This window comes from Scyliorhinus canicula, chromosome 12 (assembly GCF_902713615.1).
Source record: "Scyliorhinus canicula chromosome 12, sScyCan1.1, whole genome shotgun sequence".
Classification (NCBI taxonomy): domain Eukaryota; kingdom Metazoa; phylum Chordata; class Chondrichthyes; order Carcharhiniformes; family Scyliorhinidae; genus Scyliorhinus; species Scyliorhinus canicula.
Genome location: NC_052157.1, coordinates 58,954,542 through 58,975,530, shown reverse-complemented (window position 1 = coordinate 58,975,530; position 20,989 = coordinate 58,954,542). Strand labels below are relative to the sequence as shown.

General features: G+C 49.5%; 1 pseudogene; it reads left to right on the top strand.

The window, feature by feature from the left end:
* The window catches only part of LOC119974831, a 70,094-nt pseudogene that overhangs the window by 26,925 nt on the left and 22,180 nt on the right, over positions 1 to 20,989 (top strand).

Here is a 20,989-nt window from a genome sequence, read left to right as displayed (position 1 = left end):
CCTCCATCTCCTCTCCTTCTGCCATTTCTGTCTCCCTGAGGCAGTTTACTTTACCTGGAAGTCAGTGTCCTTACACAGGCTTACCGCCCCCAATACTGTCTCCTTAAACCCTTCACTCAGGCTTGCAGCCTGCTCCATGGCTCCTTTTAAAACATTATTGGACCTTTGTGTTGCCTCACACCGGCAGCAAGCCATTTCAGAATGCAGGGGGACAGGGTTAGCTGTTTCCCCTATGGTTTCCACATCTATCGGAGACTTCTCACCTCCCTGCTCCTGTGCCCGCGCTCCCCTTTTGCTCTCTTCTGCCCTTGTGGGTAAAACAACTTACACTGGTTGATGTGGAACCATTTGACTCTACGGGGGAGTTGAATGGCATACACAATCGGACTAGCTTTATCCACTATGCTATATGGGCCAGCATACAAGGGTTCAAAGGACCCTACCCGAGCATAACTCCTGCCCATTACCTGGTCACCCACTGCCCACTCGCGGTGTGTGCGAGGTTCTAACAGTAGCTTATTCCCAAGGTGCTGGGCCCCCATATTACTGGGCAGCCTGCCAGTGAATGTGTTTGAGCTGATCAAACAGCCTTTTTGCAAACTTGTCCTTGTTTACCTTCCTTAACTGCCCTTCTGTCAGGGCTGGGACCATGACATGGACCGGGGTCTTCATCACCCATTCCGTCATAAGCTCATGGGGGGAGTACACCGTACTCCTAGACTGGCTGGCCCTGATCCCCATAAGCACTAAGGGCAAAACCTCCACCCACCGGTTGGGTGAATCACCGGTTTCTTTTCTTATCCTTTCCTTAATGGTCCTGTTAACCGTTCTACTAGACCTGAGGACTGGGAATTGTAAGCCACATGCCATTTGGCTTTTATGCCCAGTACTTTAAGTGTCGCCTGCATAATTTGTCCTTTAAAAGTGGCTCCCCTGATCCGACTCCAGAAACTGCGGGAGTCCCCACCTGGAGAACACATCTCTAACCAGAATTTTTGCTGTGCCCACTGAAGTGGCTGTTCGGCAGGGGAAAACTTCTACCCACTTCGAGAACACATCTACTAGCACTAAATAGTACTTGTAACCATCCTGTGCAGTCGGAAGGGGTCATAGTAATCTATTTGTACTGACAGCCATGGCCCCTCATTCTCCTGATGTGTCCCATGGATACCTTCCTCTTCTGGGGATTTGGGTTGTTTGCTGCGCAAACCAGACATCCCGCACAAAAGTCACTGACATCCTCCCTAATACTTGGCCACCATCCTGCCATCTTCACCCATTGCCAGGTGGTCTCCGGCCCGGGGTGCCCTGCCCCTGGGTCCTCATGGGCTAGCTTCAAAAACTATTTTCTGTACAGGGAAGGCACTACCCATTTATCCCCCTTAAAAAGCATGCCTACCTTTACAGATACATCTGCAGCCCCGTACAGACCCTCTACATTTTCCTGCCTGCGGATAGCTGTCAGGGTAGCCTTCAGGGTGGGATCCTGCGCCTGGACCGTACCAAGGTCTGGGGCAAAAACCACCCCTGCGCTCCCTTTTTCCTGAGGCTGCCCCCTGACTGTGTTGTTCCTCGTGTCTTAATAAAGCTCGCAGTCTCAAATGTGGAGAAGATGCTTTATTGTGAGTTCGTTCATTCTTCAGAGCTCTACGTACGGCTACCTTCAGTGCTATCCTAGCTGCTGTGTGTCCAGCTATTAGCTCTGCCTGCTGTGTAGTGTGTCCTCACTTCCTGTCCTGATCTATTTATATGGCTCTCCCGTGCTCCCTCTAGTGGTCGCTCAGTTGTGTTGCATCTGGTTAACTTGTGATCACCACATCCCCCTTTTTCTCTTAACATATTTTCTGAACATCGTTAAAGAAAATTGTACATCCTGTCCCAGTGTATTTATAGCTCTCCCGCTCGTGTTTGCTCTGTTGTTTTTGTATCTGGTCAATCTACGATCACCACATCCCCCTCTTTCTCATTACATAGTTTCTGTACATCATTAAGGAAAATTATACAAAACAGTAACTTATGATATGTGTATCTATACAAGTGATGATGCTATTGCCTTAGTTAACAAAGCCAATGTATTTATATGTCCAAACTTAATAAACACATTTATGAGTCCAAACTTGATGAATTTGTTCAGAGCTTTTTTTTTTTTCTTTTTGTTGTTGATGACGTGGTGATATTGATATTGCAAGTCCGCTGTGAATGTTGTTGGTGTTCCTTGTTATCTTAAGTACCCAATGCGTCATCCCGAGGTGTTTGCATGGTCACATCACTGATGTTGACTGGCATGGACTTTTTTCTGTGCTTGTGGTGTTGATTTATTGTCTCATCCGCCTTGGATGCTGGTGTGCTTGCTTGTTCTGGAGCAGACGTGAGTTTGTGCGATTCGTTGTCATCCCATGACATGTTTGTAGTCTTGTTATCGTTTTGCAGTGTGCTGTGGCATCGTCCATCATGTGCCAAGTAGTGCCATTGTGTACAAGTCGTTGTTTCATTGCTGTTGTTTCTGTCGTTCCTGTTTTTGTTGTTTCCGTTGCCGTACTTGTCGCTGTTTTTGTCGTTTCCGTCTTTGTTGTTGTCGCTATCTTTGCTCCTGACTTTGTTGTGTTTGTTGCCATTCTTGTTGTTTCTGTCTCTGTCGTTGTCGCTATCTTTGTTCCTGACTTTGTTGTGTTTGTTGCCATTCTTGTTGTTTCTGCCTCTGTCGTTGTCGCTATCTTTGTGCCTGACGTTGTTGTTTGTCTTGTTGCGCTTCATGTTGCTTTTATTCTTGCTGTTGTCGTTCTCGTTTCTGCTGTGCTTCTTGCTATTGTTGTTTGTCTTGTCGCGCTTCATGTTGCTTTTCTTCTTGCTGTTGTCGTTCTTGTTTCTGCTGTGCTTCTTGCTATTGTTGTTGGTCTTGCTGTGTTTCTTTTGACTTTTGTTTTTCTTGTTATACTCTACGAGTGTCCCGAGTGGATAATTTGAGTCATTGAGCATTCCGTCTCGCGAGTGGTGCGAATGATCTGATGTTGCATCGGTGCAGGTGACATCAATCAGTTGTGGAGAATTGGATTCCGCATCTTTGCTTTCTTGGTGCTCGTCTTCCGGAGTCAAAGTCTTCTCGATTACATTTGACGCGGTGTCTGTGGACTCTCGGCGCTCCTCTTCTGGAGTCCAAATCTGCATGATTTCAGTTGACGTGGTTTCTCTAGACTCTTGGTGCTCCGCTTCTGGAGTTAAAATCTTCATGATTTCTGTTGATGTTATCTCACTGGACTCCAGGTGCTCCTCTTCTGGAGTCAAAATCTGCATGGTTTCTTTTTGTTTGATGTCTCTGGACTCCAGGTGTTCCTCTTCTGGAGTCAGAATCTGCATGGTTTCTTTCGGCATTGTCTCTGTGGACTCCAGGTGCTCCTCTTCTGGAGTCAAAATCTGCATGTTTTCTTTTGGCGTTGTCTCTCTGGGCTCCAGGTGCTCCTCTTCTGGAGTCAAAATCTGCATGTTTTCTTTCGGCATCGTCTCTCTGGACTGTTGGGTGGCCCGACTCTGTGCTTCTGTACAGACAAGCTGAGAACTGTCAGTCTCACTGTGATTCTGTACGTCGAGTGCGAGCACCTTGTCACTGTTTTCGCTCTGTGCTTCGGTACAGACAAGCTGAGAACTGTCAGTCTCACTGTGATCCTGTACGTCGAGTGCGAGCACCTTGTCACTGTTTTCGCTCTGTGCTTCGGTACAGACAAGCTGAGAACTGTCAGTCTCACTGTGATCCTGTACGTTGAGTGTGATCACCTTGTCACTGTCTTCGCATGCAGTGGGCAGAGGTGCATTGTCTTCTTCTTGTTCCTGTGAGCGTGTTGGACTTTCATAGTCCGCTCTTTCTTCTTGTTCCTGTGAGCGTGTTGGACTTTCATAGTCTGCTCTTTCTTCTTGTTCCTGTGAGCGTGTTGGACTTTCATAGTCTGCTTTTTCTTCTTGTTCCTGTGAGCGTGTTGGACTTTCATAGTCTGCTTGTGGTCGCTCAGATACGGCAGGTTGACCTTCATGGTCTTGTTCATGCATGGTGTTTGTGGTTAGATGTACGTTGTCTTCTTCTTGTTCCTGTGAGCTTGGTAGACTTTCATAGTCTGCTTGCGGTTGCTCAGGTACAGCGGGTTTACCTTCATGGTCTTGTTCATGCTTGGTGTCCGCCCGGGAGTGTTTGCTTGCATCCCTGTTGGCGTCTTTCATCACTCGCACTGTGGAGCCTGTCATCGCTCGCTCCGTGGAGTCTTCCTGTGCTCTCTGTGTGGCGTCGTCTTCGTCTTGGGTATTGCTGTCATCCAATGTATCGACGAGCTGCCATGGCACCATGGTGTTGGATTCATCCACCATGAGTAGATTCGTGTTGAGCTTTGCAACGGTGTCGCTGATGCTGTGATCAGCATGTCCAAATAACTCCTCCATGTCTGAGTAGTATTCTTTGAAAGCCATTTCATCTTGGTTGGCTTCTTCTACCACGAGTTGGTTCGTGTTGTACTTTGCGACCGTGTCGCTGATGCTGTGATAAGCATATCCGACTGACTCGGCTATGTCTGAGTAGTATTCTTCGAAAACCAAAGCATTTTGGTTGGATTCATCTACCACGAGTTGGTTCGTGTTGTACTTTGCGACCGTGTCGCTGATGCTGTGATAAGCATATCCGACTGACCCAGTCAGGTCTGAGATGTAATCGTCGAAAAACAAATCATCTTTTGTTGTTTCGGAATTCTTTTTGTTCGCTTCACTGTGTGTGGTGAAGGCAGCTTTTTCCAAGGTTTTGTGCAAGTTGTTTTTCACTGTTGGTTTAAGTTCAGGCGTTTTTCTGTGTTCTGAGGCAAGAAAATTTGGTTTTACCACTTTAAGTGTCTTGTTTTCAATTTTCGGGCATTTCCCTTTTAAGTGGGCGTGGTCAGGATTCTCAGACGTCATGACGTTACGCGTAGGAACGACTTGCACATGCGCAAATCGGCTTTCTTTCCTTGTGCGGTTCGGTGTCCATTGCGCATGCGCGGCTTGCGCATGCGCATGACGGTCCGCGACGAAGACTTTTTTTGACTGCGCATGCGCGGCTTGCGCATGCGCATAACGATCGGCGCCGCGATCTTTTGTAAACTGCGCATGCGCGACTTCCGGTTCCGGCGCATGCGCAGACGCGATTTGTAGTTCTTTGCTTACCAGAGACTGCAAAATGTGCTCCGACGCCATTTTATCGCGGATTTCAGCGTTTTGTTCTTTCTAAAAGTTGTAAGTTACCTTTTCTTTCCGATCTGGACTGGATTTCAGCGTTTTGGCTTTGTGAAAAATTCATGTTATTTCTTCTTTTTGATCTGTACTGTGCATTCGCGATTTCCTGATCTTTTTGTGATTTTTTAAGTCTTGCATCACTCAGTCTCTGTGCAGGTTGGACTGTGAGCATGCCTTGCTGTTCAAATTTCTCACAGTATTCTTCAAATTTGTTTAGTAACGTTTGTAAGCTGTTCCTGTCTTCACCTTTTGAGTATTTAAATCCATTATACACTTTCCTATTGACAGGCCCTTCGATGAGAATTGCTATTTTAATTTTGTCTGAGGCTTCTGCTACATCATTAGCTATGAGATAAAAATCGAACATTTGTTTAAACCTTTTCCAGACATTTCTTACATTACCAGTCGTGTCCAGCTGAGGTGGGTATCCATGCCACATCCTCGAATTAGCGATGTCTTCCCAAGTAATTTGTCCAGTAGGAGATTTCCATGCCATTTTGTGCTTTCTGTATCTGCAGCTGAGTTGTCCTGTAGTAAGCGTCCTGAAATCACTGCTGGTACCATGTGTTGTTCCTCGTGTCTTAATAAAGCTCGCAGTCTCAAATGTGGAGAAGATGCTTTATTGTGAGTTCGTTCATTCTTCAGAGCTCTACGTACGGCTACCTTCAGTGCTATCCTAGCTGCTGTGTGTCCAGCTATTAGCTCTGCCTGCTGTGTAGTGTGTCCTCACTTCCTGTCCTGATCTATTTATATGGCTCTCCCGTGCTCCCTCTAGTGGTCGCTCAGTTGTGTTGCATCTGGTTAACTTGTGATCACCACACTGACCACAGCTACCTGCCCTTCCTCATAGGAGTCCCAAGTCACACCGGTTCTAGCTCCTTTGGCCAATTGATCAGCTCGCTGAATCCCCTCGGCCCATGGCTCCATTTTGGAGTGGGCTTTTACTTTATGGATATACCTATCCCCACTCTCCCCTACTGCTGCTACAATCTTTTCTAACAGGGGTTTGGTTGTCAAGGGCTTCCCGTCCAAGGAGGTGTACCTCTGTCGGGACCAGATAGCCAGGTACTCGGTCCATGAATTGCACGTAAACATGCTATCTCAACAGATGGTGTATGGAGTGGGGAAACGTTCGAGGTGGGTGACCACAGACTGTTGCTAGCTCTCCTTTTCATGGTTTTTATCATGGCTCTTACTTTCTTACTTACTTGCAGCCTGTACTGGATGCTCCGTCCCTGTGAGAGCTAATAACCACGGTTTTGTCAAATTTATTTTCCTGAACAAATAAGAGGAAATCCTCTCTTCCACCCTCGACCTTTCTCTTACCCCCTTCTGGTAAGTCACACATGCCAGTCCACCGCAGTCCTGCCGTGGTCGCCATTGTAGAAGGGTGTTCTTTGTACCCCACAACAGGCTGGAATTGGGTGTTGCAGATAGCTGTTGGTATCTCTCCCCTGCAGGCTTTTAAATTAAAGATCCAGAAGCGTCACACTGGGACCACTTCGCAAGAGAGATTGAACAAGGCTCACCATTTATACCTGACCGGTGACCCTGTCCTTATGCCACACCAGCTATCCTGACCGCCACCTACACCTGTGTGACTCTCTCTCTTGTCGCTGACAAAAACTACCATCCAGTACGTGCCTCGCTAGGGCTGCTTCACAAGAGAGAGAGAAGGAGGAATCCCTGTTTATCCCTAACCAGCTGGCTCCTCCTGGATGAGCCTTTCGAGGCGCCCAGACCCCCTCAAAGATTCTCGACTGCGGAATTATGTCCTGGCACTCGAGTGTGACTTGGCCAGGGCGAGCGATAAGGGAACAGGCTAGACCACAACCAAGGTGAATTAAAATTAAGTAATTTAGTTAAGAAAAAGCAAGTCCAGTTTGTGAAATCCACAACCCAAATTGAAATCTACACACACACACTTGCAATTATGTCTATGAGAACTAGGACTAACAGCACAATGAAAATCCTTACTTTAAATAGTTTTAGCAATGTTTTACAAGAGGTTGTTATATACCGTCCCTTACCATTCCCCCTCAACAAGCCTAGCCTAATTGGGGGTTTCTATAAGCTGACAAAATATACTCACCACTTCCTGGCTGAATGGGTCTATTTATAAACACACAAAATCTTCAGGCTCTCTTCTGGCTTCTTGGGTCTAGTTTGTTACGGTCTGCCTCTGCACCTGGTTCGTGGAGACTTGCTGCTCCTGTTGGCCCCATAGTTCTACCTTGTGGTGGTGCCTTCGTAGGTTTTTTATGTTTCTTCTTCTTCGTTCTCGTATCTCCTCCAGCCTTCTGAGTAAAATCTACTCAAGATCGCTTTCTCTCTTGTCTGTCCTGTATCTTTAAGCGCACATGTTTCACTGGAGCCGGCTGGCTCCTCCCACTGATCCATTTCAAAGCCAAAAGGTGCGCTAATCACCCTCGGGAAGAAGTTAACCTGATCAGTTTCTTCCCAATAGCTGCTAATGTCTTCGGAGCTTGCCTGATTGCTCGCAAATGGCTCTGAGGAGATACTGCGACACTTTGAATTAGTTTGCCATTAGTGGAATAGGTTTCTGTCTGGTTTGGGCAGAAACTCATTTCCATAGTCATTGTCTTTCTTAGCTCACTTTGAGCCTCTGCATACCTGGCATAATTTTTCTGTTGGCCCTACCCTGGCCCATTGTCCCCTTTGTTCTATGGGATGATCTTGTGATGTGTATTGTCTGGCTGCTTCCAGCCATTTTGTTGCAGGCTTTTTGCAGGAAAGCTTTCTTATTTTAAAATGTCTGTATGTCTTGCCATTTCTGTAGCAATGTTGCCCTAACTGGCACAGATGGAGAGTCGCCATAACTTACACAGTGTACAGTAAGAAGTCTTACAACACCAGGTTAAAGTCCAACATATTTGTTTCAAACACTAGCTTTCGGAGCACTGCTCCTTCCTCTTCATTCACCTGAGGAAGGAGCAGTGCTCCGAAAGCTAGTGTTTGAAACAAACATGTTGGACTTTAACCTGGTGTTGTAAGACTTCTTACTGTCCTCACCCCAGTCCAACGCCGGCATCTCCACATCATGGTTACACAGTATAGAGGGAGCTTTCCTCTGTAACAAACCTATGCTGTACCTGTTGTGGGATTGTTTGATGGGGTCTATGTCGAGGGACACTTAGTTGTATCTAATAATTAAGTAATTGATTAATTAGGTTTAATTAGTTTAACAATGTTTTATTTTCAATTTGAGTGCAGATTCGCCACCAGCCAATCAGGTCACAGCTTTCCTGTGATGTCACTTTTTCAGTTTTTTTTCACCTGAGGTCAGTTACTCTGTTTACTCACCGGCTGGAACTCCAGTCCTTTGCCCTCCGCCCTCTGACTCTGCTCCTGGTCAGCTGCGCTCTTTGTAAACTCCCGGCTCCCCTCACACTCTTTCCGGAAATGAAAGGCGCACTTGCTCCCTCCTCACCAAACTCGCACTATAATGCAGCCCGAAGTGAGCACTGTAAAATCCTTTTTCTGTCTGACTCTAGCCTCTGAAAACTGGATTAATGCAGTTACCTAATTGTGGTGAATGTAATATATGTTAATATATATGTTAATTCACACTGTTGTTGTAAGCGCAGTAGTGCTGTCCTACCACTAGGGGGAGTAGCGCTGGGAACACTTAGGAATTGTACTGGGCTCCACCCTTGGTTCCGCCCACGACTCCTCCCCCTAGTGCAGCTGTATAAGTACCCGTGTCCAGAGTCAGCCTGGGACACTACGAGTTCATCGATAGGTAACAGGCTGGCTCTGAAGTAAGTCGTTTAAAGCCTAGATTCACATCGGAAACACGTGTCTGGTGAATTGATGGTTCCATCACTAATTAACAAATTGCAGCTGCAAGGAGAGCCTGAGTGAACTCAGCTGGATTAAGTCATCTTCCTCCAACCCAAATGCAACTTTATAGTTAATTTACTGAATAAAGAAAGACTAAACTTTAGATAGAAATTAAACTTTAATTAACGCTCCTTTCCCTCAGTCATCAAACTCCCACTTTAGCATGCTAATGCAGCCCGAAGTCAGCACTCCAGTGCAAACCAACTGTGTTTGATGGGGTCAGTGTACAGGGAGTTATAAATTGTATCCTGTTCCTATCCTGGGAGTGTTTGGTAGGGACAGTGTCGAGGGGGCTTGAATCTGTATCCAAACCTGTTCTGTATCTGTCCTGGAGTGTTTGATGGTGGACAGTGTAGAGGGATGTTTACTCTGATCTAATCCCGTGTTGTACCTGTCCTGGGAGTTTATTGATGGGGACAGTGTTGAGGGAGCTCTAACCCGTGCTGTACTTGTCCTGGGAGTGTTTGATGGGGACACTGTAGAGGGTGATTTACTTTTTATCTAACACGTGCTGTACCTGCAGTGTGAAAAGTCAGATCCGTTTCTCACTTAGCTGTTTTCTGCCTACAGGAGCTTGTATCGGATGCGAATGAGCACGTGAAGTCTGCTCTTGCCTCTGTTATCATGGGCTTGTCCCCAATGTTGGGAAAGGAAAACACGGTGGAACATCTCCTGCCCCTGTTCCTGACACAGCTGAAAGATGAGGTGGGTCTCCCCAGGCTCCAGACGCCTCTCGGGTAGAGGGACCTGAGCTCCCTGTTCTCCATTGACGTGTACAAAACATAGAATCCCTGCTGTGCAGAAGGAGGCCATTTGGTACATGGAGTCCGGACCGATCTTCCAAAAGAGCATTCTACCTGGTCCCACTCCCACACCCATTTCCCGTAACCCATTGATCATGGGCATTGATCATGGCCAATCCAGTCAACTTGGACTGCCAATGGTCTGGGTCACTGGCAGCTATCCCACTTGTCGCAGTAACATAGGAACTGCTTACAGACTGAAGCAGCCTAAAGTGGAGGATCCACCTACTGCATATGGTTCTGCCAAGTTCACTGACCTCTGGGCACTGGTCCTTGTGAATCCCTGCCAATGCTCCTCATAGCACATTGTGTCATATGGATTGATGTTGTCTTGCGTGTTTATTTTATCCTCTTTGCTCTCTATACCTGTCTGTCTGTCTGTCTCACTCTCTCTGCCTCTCTGTTTCTCTCCTCTTTCTCCTCTCTTACTCTGCCTTTTCTCCCTCTCCCTCTTTGTCCGCTGTCTCTCTTTCTCTCTGGTTCTCTCCCCGTCCTCTTTCTCTCTTGACAGTGTGGATGCTGAGAGGATGTTTCCCCTTCATGGGTGGGTGGGGGGGAATACCTAGAACAAGGGCAGCACGGTAGCATTGTGGGCAGCACGGTAGCATTGTGGATAGCACAATTGCTTCACAGCTCCAGGGTCCCAGGTTCGATTCCGGCTTGGGCCACTGTCTGTGCGGAGTCTGCACATCCTCCCCGTGTGTGTGTGGGTTTCCTCCGGGTGCTCCGGTTTCCTCCCACAGTTCAAAGATGTGCAGGTTCGGTGGATTGGCCATGATAAATTGCCTTTAGTGTCCAAAATTCTATGATTAACCGAGGACAAAAGTTCGGCACAACATCGTGGGCCGAAGGGCCTGTTCTGTGCTGTATTTCTCTATAGGCATACTGGGGGTTGGCGTGGAGCAAATGTACCCTGTCCACCAAGGGGTCCGCCTTGTGGAGTCGGACATGCCTACGTAGAAGGACCGGTCCTGGAGCTGCGAGCCAAGTCAGGAGCGACACCCCAGATGTGGACTTCCTGGGGAAGGTAAAAACACGTTCATGGGGTGTGTTACTTTGTGGCGGTGCACAGTAGAGACCGTATGGAGTGTAGTGCATCAGGGAGGACCTGCTGCCAGCGAGAGGCTGGGAGGTTTCTGGACCATAGGGCCAGCTGGACGGCCCTCCAAACCTTCCCTTTCTCCCTCTCTCTCTGCCCGTTTCCCGGGGGTTGTAGCTGGTCGTCCTGCTGGAGGCGATACCCCTGTTGAGCAGGAACTGACGCAGCTCATCGCTCATGAATGAGGATCCCCTGTCACTGTGGATATAGTCGGGGAAACCGAACAGAGCGAAGATGGTGTTGAGGGCCTTGATGACGGTGGCAGACATCATATCGGGGCATGGGATGGCGAAGGGGAACCGGGAGAATTCATCGATCACTCTGAGGATATATGTGTTGCGGTCGGTGGAAGGGAGGGGCCCTTTGAAATCCACGCTGAGGCGTTCAAAGGGGCGGGACGCTTTCACCAGGCGCGCACGGTCTGGCTAGCAGAAGTGCAGCTTGCACTCCGCACAGACCTGGCAGTCTCTGGTGACTGTCCATACGTCCTCGACGGAGTAGGGCAGATTGCGGGCTTTGACAAGGTGGTACAATCGAGTGACCCCCGGGTGACAAAGGCTGTCGTGCAGGGCACGGAGTTGGTCTACTTGTGCGCTGGCACATGTACCTCCGGAGAGGGCGATTGGGGGCTCGTTGAGCTTGCCAGGGCGATACAAAATGTCGTAATTATAGGTGGAGAGCTCGATTCTCCACCGCAAGATTTTATCATTTTTGATCTTGCCCCGCTGCGTGTTGTTGAACATGAAGGCTACCGACCGTTGGTCAGTGAGGAGAGTGAATCTCCTGCCGGCCAGGTAATGCCTCCAATGCCGTACAGCTTCAACGATAGCCTGGGCCTCTTTTTCAACGGACGAGTGCCGAATTTCAGAGGCATGAAGGGTGCGGGAAAAGAATGCCATGGGTCTGCCTGCCTGGTTTAGAGTGGTGGCGAGGGCAACATCTAAAGCGTCGCTTTCTACTTGAAAGGGCAGTGTCTCATCTACTGCTTGCATCCCGGCCTTGGCTATGTCTGCTCTAATACGGGCGAATGCATGTTGTGCCTCGGCCGTGAGGGGACATTGGGTGGACTGTCTGAGTGGGCGGGCCTTGTCCGCGTAGTTTGAGACCCACTGGGCGTAATAGGAGAAGAACCCAAGGCAGCTTTTGAGAGCCTTGGGGCAGTGGGGGAGGGGAAGCTCCATGAGGGGGTGCATGCGATCGGGATCGGGCCCCAGGAGTCTGTTTTGGACTACATAGCCGAGGATGGCTAGACGGGTCGTGCGGAACACACACTTCTCCTTGTTGTATGTAAGATTGAGGAGAGTGGCGGTGCGGAGAAATTTGGAGAGGTTAGTGTCGTAGCCCTGCTGGTCATGGCCGCAGATGGTGATGTTGCCCAGGTACGGAAACGTGGCCCGCAGACCGTACCAGTCGACCATTCGGTCCATCTCCCTTTGGAAGACCGAGACCCCCATTAGTGACGCCGAAGGGAACCCGCAGAAATTGATAGAGCCGACCGTCAGCCTCGAAGGCAGTGTATGGACGGTCCGATTTACGGATGGGGAGCTGGTGGTAGGCGGATTTCAGGTCAATTGTTGAGAAGACCCAGTACTGTGCAATCTGATTGACCACATCAGATATGCGTGGGAGGGGGTACGCGTCGAGCTGCGTGTACCGATTGATGGTCTGGCTGGAGTCTACGACCATTCTGTATTTCTCCCCAGTTTTAACGACTACCACTTGGGCTCTCCAGGGGCTATTGCTGGCCTCGATAATACCCTCCCGAAGCAGCCGCTGGACCTCGGACCTGATGAAGGCCTTGTCCTAGGCGCTGTACCGTATGCTCCTGGTGGCGACGGGCTTTCAATCCGCAGTTAGATTGGCAAAGAGGGAGGGGTGGGTCAACCTTGAGGATCATGAGGCCGCAAACGGTGAGTGGAGGTAGGGGCCCGCCGAATTTGAGGGTGAGGCTTTGGAGATTACACTGAAAATCCAGACCCAACAATAGTGCAGCGCAGAATTTGGGGAGGACAGAGAGGCGGAAACCGCTCAATTCTACGCCCTGGACAGTGAGATTGACCATACAGAACCCTCGGATCGAGACGGAGTGTGATCCGGAGGCCAAGGAGATCCGTTGGTTGGCGGGGTGGACCGCGAGGGAGCATCGCCTTACTGTGTCTGGGTGAATGAAGCTTTTGATGCTCCCGGAGTCCAGCAGGCAAGAGATCGAGTGGCCGTTGATTTTCACTGTCGTTGAAGCGGTGGCCAGGTTGTGAGGACGAGACTGGTCCAGTGCCATCGAGGTGAGCTGCGGGTGGTCGTCCGAGGATTCAGAATGGGAGCGTCGGCGACCTGGATCCAGTGTTCCAGTCCCGTGGGGGAGACAAAATGGCGGCGTCCGGAGGACGTGTTGGGAACAAGATGGTGGCGCCCATGGTGCGCGAGCGGGGCAAGATGGCGGCGCCCCCGGGCTGCACGTGGAGCTGGGGGGAGAAGATTGCGGCGCCCACTGGTCGCACGTGGCCCCGGGAGGAGAAGATGGCGGTGCCCATTGTGAGTTCGGCTGGGGGAATGGGGCGATTGCGGGCACGAAAGCAGCGACTGCGCGGGCCTGGCACACAGCTGTGAAGTGGCCCTTTTTACCGCAAGATTTGCAAGTGGCGGTGCAGGCTGGGCAGCGTTGGCGGGTAGCTTCTGCTGGCCGCAGAAGTAGCAGCGGGGACCCCCAGGGTGCGTGGTGTGGCGAGTGGCGCAGGCGTATTGATTAGGAGGGGCCCCTGCCGCGGAGGTCGTTCGTGGGGTCCAGGAGGGGTGGGCCGCGTGGAGAGCGGGGTAGGCTTGTACGTTTCGAGATGCGACCGTCATGGAGAGCGCTAAAGTTTTTGTCTCCGTTAGGTCGAGCGTGGCCCCTTCCAGCAGTCGTTGTCGGATGGGGTCCGACGCAATCCCCGTTACGAATGCGTCACGCATGAGGAGATTGGAATGTTCAGTGGCCGTGACGGTCTTACAGTCACAGTCCCGTACAAGTGGGATAAGAGCCGGCCAGAAGTCTTCGATCGACTCACCAGGTAGTTGTACGCGAGTGGCGAGTACATGCCTTGCGAAGAGTGTGTTTATCTTCTAAGCGTAGTTCTCTTTTAGGAGTGTCATTGCTTCTGCGTAACTTGGTGCGTCCTGAATCAACGGGAACACGCTGGAGCTCAACCTGGAGTATAGAACTTGGATCTTCTGAGCTTCTGTCGACTTGGGGGTCGCAGCGTTGATGTAGGCCTCAAAACAAGCCAGCCAGTGATTAAAGTCCTTTCTGGCGTCTGGCAAGTGCGGATCCAGCTGCAGGCGATCTGGTTTGATCCTGAGGTCCATAATGTAGAAAAATATGACTAATAAATTGATGCATGATCAATTGCACGAAAGACTCAGATTGATACAACAGTGGCTTTATTACAGTCAGATGCGTGGCCTCCTACTGCAGCTGGCGAAATGGCTGATCAGGAGGAGGTCACGCATATTTATACAGCTCCTTATGGGCGGAGCTAGCCGGCAGGGGCTACCGGCGAACCTGTAGTGCAGGTCCTACCGTACATCCTCTTATACAGGTGCACAGTGGTTCACCACAGTAATATAATAAGTAAAAGGAGAAGGTTCTTTGTTTCAGATGGTTGCTTCTAGCACACTGTTCTTCAGTCCAGGCTTTTAAGTTTTGAGATTTCTGCTTTCTGTCTGCAGTGAGTTTCACTGTAGATTCATTTAGGTCTCTGTAGTTTCAGAAATACAGTAGCTACACAGCTTTTATGGAGAAAAAAAAGAGAGAAAGAGAGGGAACAACTTCTTTCCTGACTGCCGTTCTCTGGAAAAACAATCCCACTTGGCAGGATCCAACCACTGCCTCCTACCAGGCAAAATACGGCCCTTTGGCCAATTTATTGGCCACCAGCCAACCAATCGAACCGAGTCCCATCGATCTCTTGGGTGCCAAAAAATGAGTTCCGCTGCACAGTATTCTCTTTTGTAACTTTTGAATTCCTCACTTCTGCTCTGCTTCAAGATATATATGCATTAAGCATCCATGGATCAAAATTATAACAGTAAAAATAAAGAGGAAATAAGGGAATCAACAGGAAGGACTCTTAAACCCTATCTGCAGTTGCACTGTCCCTCTCCATATTTTTATGTTTGTGTACCCTTGCTCTCACTGTCTATCTCTTCACTCTGCCTCTTCCCATCTCTCTCTCACCATCTGCAGACGCTCTCTCCCATCCTCTTTCTCTCTGCACTCTTTCTCTCTCTCTCTCTCTATGTCTCACTGTCTCTCTATGCACTCTTTCTCTGTCTCTCCTTTCCTCTCTGTCACTGTCTCTCTTCATCTCTGTGTTTCAAATCACTCTCCCTCTCCTCTCTGCATTATTTCTCTCTCTGGGCGCGATCCAACGGCCACGCTGCGGCTGAAAGTCAGCATGCCGCTGCACAGCCGTGGCCGATAAAAGCCAGGAGACCCTTTTCCTGGAATCTGTCCATCTCTCAACACCCAGCGAGATCCAATGCAATCTCGTGAAACGTTGCGATGTAAATCATGCCCATCGTGGGTGGGATCACTTTTTTGGCAAACCTTATTGAAGCGAGACAGCTAATCTCACTGTAATGTGCAGATTCCCGAGGTACCTGAGGCTTTGGGATTCATTCCTTTCGCCTCGGAGACCTCGGGCGAGCACTGCTCAGCACAGGTCCCCACAAATGAATTTGAAGATGGCCCGGGTGACTGCTGCGGTGCAGGTCCGAGTGATGGGCCAGACCTGCGCCACGTACAGTAACACCGAGAGTACCTCACACCTGATGACCAGGGTTTTGCCCGCAATGGAGAGGGAGCGTTGCTCCCACCAGCCCAGTTTCTGTTTTGCTTTAGCAATTCGTTCCTCCCAGTTTTTGGTGCACGCCCCAGCCGCTCCGAAGATGGACCGGGTCCGAAGAGACACAATGTACAAGCCTCTAGATAAACGAGGGAGGAACGTACCCAACGCCACCCTCATCCTGATGGCCACCTTTGTGTGCAACTGCATCAAGCTGTGCGTAGACCCCGGGTATGCAAACACCAAGTGTCACTACATACTGAGGTTCTACCTGTCCCCGGTGTTATGAAGGATGGGCCTGGCCTCATTGCCGCGGAACGCTCCAAGTAGTTGGACCGTGCCGCACCACCTCTCCTTCGTGGAAAATTTTTTGAAGGAAAACACCTTTGACCACAAAGCAATGAAGCAGTGGTCAGCACGTAATGTCCTCGAGACCCTCAGAGAAAAGGAGACTGTGGAGGACGTTGGATGGTTCCCTGAGCAGACTGTCAGAGCCATCTGGCAGAATGCCTCATCACCAGAACTTTCAAACAAGCACCAAGACCTCGCTTGGCTGGTGGTGAGAAGGGCCCTCCCTGTCAGATCCTTCATGCACACCCAGAGGCTCAGCATCAATGCACGCTGCCCTTGGAGTGGTTGTGGGGGAAATGAGACAGTCACACACCTCCTTGTGAAATGTGCCTTTGCAAAGCAGGTCTGGAGTGAGATGCAGTGGTATCTGTCAAGGTTCATCCCGAGCAGCTCAGTAACACAGGACTCTGTGCTCTACGGACTGTTTCCAGGGACACACACCGAGACAAATATCAACTGCTGCTGGAAGGTCATCAACTCGGTGAAAGACGCTCTTTGGTCTGCCCGAAACTTGCTGATCTTCCAGTGCAAAGAATTGTCCTCGACCGAGTGTTGCAGACTGGCACATTCCAAGGTCCAGGACTACGTGCTGAGAGACGCACTCAAGCTTGGGGCAGCTGCCGCCAAGGCGCAATGGGGGAAAGACCACTGTGTAAGGTCTTACCACCAAATGTACACCGAGGGGTTGGTAACAGTGTAAAACCCCTCGGTCCGGGGTTTTTTTCAATACCACAATGTATGAAAGAAACAAAAGCAATGTAAATATTTAAGAAAGAACTGTAACTTATAGTAGGATACGTGTGTAACGTTATCCCAATTGAATTGAAGACAAATGAATGTAACTCAGACGGAAATGTACAGTCAAGGCAATTTGAAATGTTCTGTAAAGTTTATGATAAATTTTATGAATAAAGTATATTTTTTGAAAAAAAAACAGGTCCCCACAAATGGGGACCAGACGGAACAGCACTCATGGGGGTCTCCCAGCAGTTTGGAGGCCTCCAACTGCATGCCCCATTAGCAGGGTAGTGCTCTGGTACGGCTGGTGCCACCTGGGCACCTCGGCAGTGCCAGCCTGGCACCTTGGTAGTGCCCAGCTGGCGCTGCCAAGGTGTCCAGGTGGCACTGCCAGGTTGGCATTTTTGCACGCGATTGGGCTGGGGGTGCCTGCGTGGGTGTTGAGGAGAGTATGGAGGGGTGGGGACCCTCCCATAGTGCGTCCTGGCTGTGGGAGTAAGGGGTCGGGGGTCGCTTTGGGGGCCTTGGAGATCGGGATGCCATTTTCTCTCGATGCACTGAGGTGTTATGGCGAACGGAGCTTCCCAGTGTACAAAATGGGACTAGGCCGCACGTTCCCCGCTGAGGCCCCTTATATAATGTGAGTTGCGCTGTATAGCCATTTGTTTCTTGGTGCTGCGAGCGCTGGTAAACAAGCTGCTAAACGCGCTAACTATGGATCTTTGTTCCCATTTAGTTGAATTGAGCCCTCTGTCCCTAACCGTCTCTCTCTTTCTCTCACTCATTCCCTGCATGCTCTCTCTCACTCTCTCTCACTTACTCACTTCCTGTGCGATCTCTCTTTCAATCTCTCTGTACGTTTTGTTTTCTCTCTCATTCCCTCCCTGCACGGTCCCCCTCTCTCCCATTCTCACTCTGACATTTTTGCTTTTTCTCTATCTCTCTCTCTCTCCCTCTGTCTCTCACTCTCTCTGTCTCTCCCACTCTCTCTCTCTCTCTTTGCAGTGTCCAGAGGTCCGACTGAATATCATTTCGAACCTGGACTGTGTGAATGAGGTGATCGGCATCAGGCAGCTGTCGCAGTCCCTGCTACCCGCCATTGTCGAGTTGGCTGAAGATGCCAAGTGGCGTGTTCGATTGGCCATCATCGAGTACATGCCCCTGTTAGCGGGACAACTGGTAAGCATATGACCCGATTCATTGTTAGAAAGACATTTTTCTCGCGCCTGTCACCACCTCAGTACGTCCCAAAGCCTTTCACAGGCAGTGAATGACTGATTTTCAAGTGTGGTTACTGTTGTAATATAGGAAACGTGGCAGTCAATTTGTGCACAGCAAGATCCCACAAACAACAGTGAGATAAGGACCCAGATTATCTGATTTTTAAAATCCATTCATGGCACTCAATGCCTTTCCAGAATTGCCCATCGAGAGGCTGGGGATGAGCCGCTTTCTTGAGCTGCAGCAGTCCATGTGGTGTAGGTACACCCACAGTGCTGTTAGGGAGGGAGTTCCAGGATTTTGACCCAGCGACAGTGAAAGAACGACTGAAGTATTTCCAAGTTAGGATGGTGAGTGACTTGGAGGAGAACCTCCAGGTGGTGGTGCTCCCAGGTATCTGCCGCCCACGTCCTTCCAGATGGCAGAGGTCGTGGGTTTGGAAGGTGTTGCCAAAGGAGCCTTGGCGAGGAGTCCTGGATGATGTCAAGCTTCTTGAGTGTTTTTGGAGTTGCTTTCATCCAGGCAAGTGGGGAGTATTCCATCACACTCCTGACTTGTGCCTTGTAGATGATGGATAGGCTTTGATGAGTCAGGAGGTGAGCTACTCGCTGCAGGATTCCCAACCTCTGACCTGCTCTGGAAGCCACAGTATTTTAAAAAACGTATATTTAGAGTACCAATTATTTTTTTCCAAGTAAAGCGCAATTTAGCATGGCCAGTCCACCCAGCCTGCACGTTTTTGGGTTGTGGGGGTGAGACCCACACAGACGGGGGAGAATGTGCAAACTCCACACAGTTAGTGACCCAGGGCCGGGATCCAACCCGGACCTTGGTGCCGTGAGACAGCTATGCTAACCATTGTGCCACCCATCACCACTGTTTTGTATGGTTAATCCAGTTCAGTTCCTGATCAATGTCTGTTGAATGTGGCAAAGTTACTCCATAATCAAGAAACTGTTACCTCAGTTATACACACAGCTTTTTTATAGAATGGTAATCATTTTAGCACAATTCTTTTGAAAATATTCATTGATTTGATCCAAGGAGTCGGGCATGGCAGCAGAATATGCACCTAGTCAGACGTATCCCATTACTGAGGTGTTACTGCTGCTCCTAGCTAGTACAGACATGCTTTGATATACAACTGTCTTTATAATGCACTAATACTCCCAAATTCTTGACATGTTTACCCACTAATGATTGTAGTTAAACGGTTCCTCATTGTCAGGCGCTGGTAATTCTTGCCCTTGGTGTCGGCCTGTAAATCTGACATCTCATGTCAGGTCTGAGAACATTTCACCAGGGACCCAGCTTCAATTCCAGCCTTGGGTGCCTGTGTAAGGTTTTCACTTTCTCCCGTGTCTGTGTGAGTTTCCTCCGGGTGCCCCTGTTTCCTCCCACAGTCCAAAGATGTGCAGGTTGGGCGGATAGGCCATGCTAATTGTCCCTTAGTGTTGGGAGATGTGCAGGTTGGGTGAGGTTGAGGGTTGCGGCGGGCGAGTAGACCTAGGTAGGGTGCGTTTTCAGAGGGTCGATGGAGACTTGATGAGCCGAATGGTCTCCTTCTGGACTGGAGGAATTCCATGGTTCTAACCCCCCGGATGTTGATAGTGGGGGATTCATCGATGATAATGCCATTGAATGTTAGGAGGAGATAGATCAATAGATTCTCTTTTGTTGGAGATGGTCACTGCTTGGCACTTGTGTGATAAATATCACTATCAGCCCAAGCCTGGATAATGTCCAGGTCTTGTTTCATTTGAGCATGGACTGCTTCTGTATCTGAGGAGATATCATCAGCATACATCCACACTTCTGTCTTTATGATGGAGGGAAGGTCATTGATGAAACAGTGGAAGATGGTTGAGCCTAGGATGCTACAATGAGGAACTCCTTCAGTGATGTCCTGGAGCTGAGAGGGTCAACCTGCAACAATCACATACATTTCTTCCTTTTTGCGAGGTATGACTCCAACCATTTGGTGGATTTAATCAGTGATTTAATCAGGCTGAGGAATAAATATAGTAAAATAAAGTCGCCATAGTCAGATGACCAGAGGTTGCTTTCTCCTTTAAGGGAGAGAGCTGACTGCTGAGGATTAAACCTACAGATCACCACAGGTCAGGCGAGGGGCAAGGTTGAGAATGCAGGGCCTTCATGAATAAAGGGATAAATGTAGGCCTCGGGACATCAGGGAGACGGGCTTGAGATGCTCATTGGGTCTCCTCCTGTTCCTGTGCAACAGACTCGAGGGGGCTGAATGGGCCTCCTCCTGTTCCTGTGCAACAGACTCGAGGGGGCTGAATGGGCCTCCTCCTGTTCCTGTGTAACAGGCTCACCAGGCTGAATGGACCTCGTCTTGTACCTGTACAACAGGCTTAAGGAGGGGCTGAATGGACCTCCTCCTACTCCTGAACAACAGGCTTGAGGGGGCTGAATGGGCTCCTCCTGTTGTCGTGCAACAGACTCTGGGAGGGGCTGAATGGGCCTCCTCCTGTTCCTATGTAACAGGCTTATGGGACTGAATGGTCCTCCTCTTATCCCCGTGTAACAGGCTCAAGGGGCTGAACGGACCTCGTCCTGTTACAGTACAACAGGCTCAAGGGGCTAAATGGACCTCCTCCTGTACTTTGTAACAGGCTCGAGGAGGGGCTGAGTGGGCCTTCTGTTGTGCAACAGACTCGGAGTGGCTGAATGGTTCTGATGCACAGAAGAACATTTGATAGCACCTGTAGCCACATAAACGGGTGTTTCTGTGTCTTGGCTTTGAATCTCTTCGACATCAGAGAGTGACAGTATGAGTGGAAAGGTAGTGACCCATGCCGAGTGTGATACTTAATGTGTGTGCT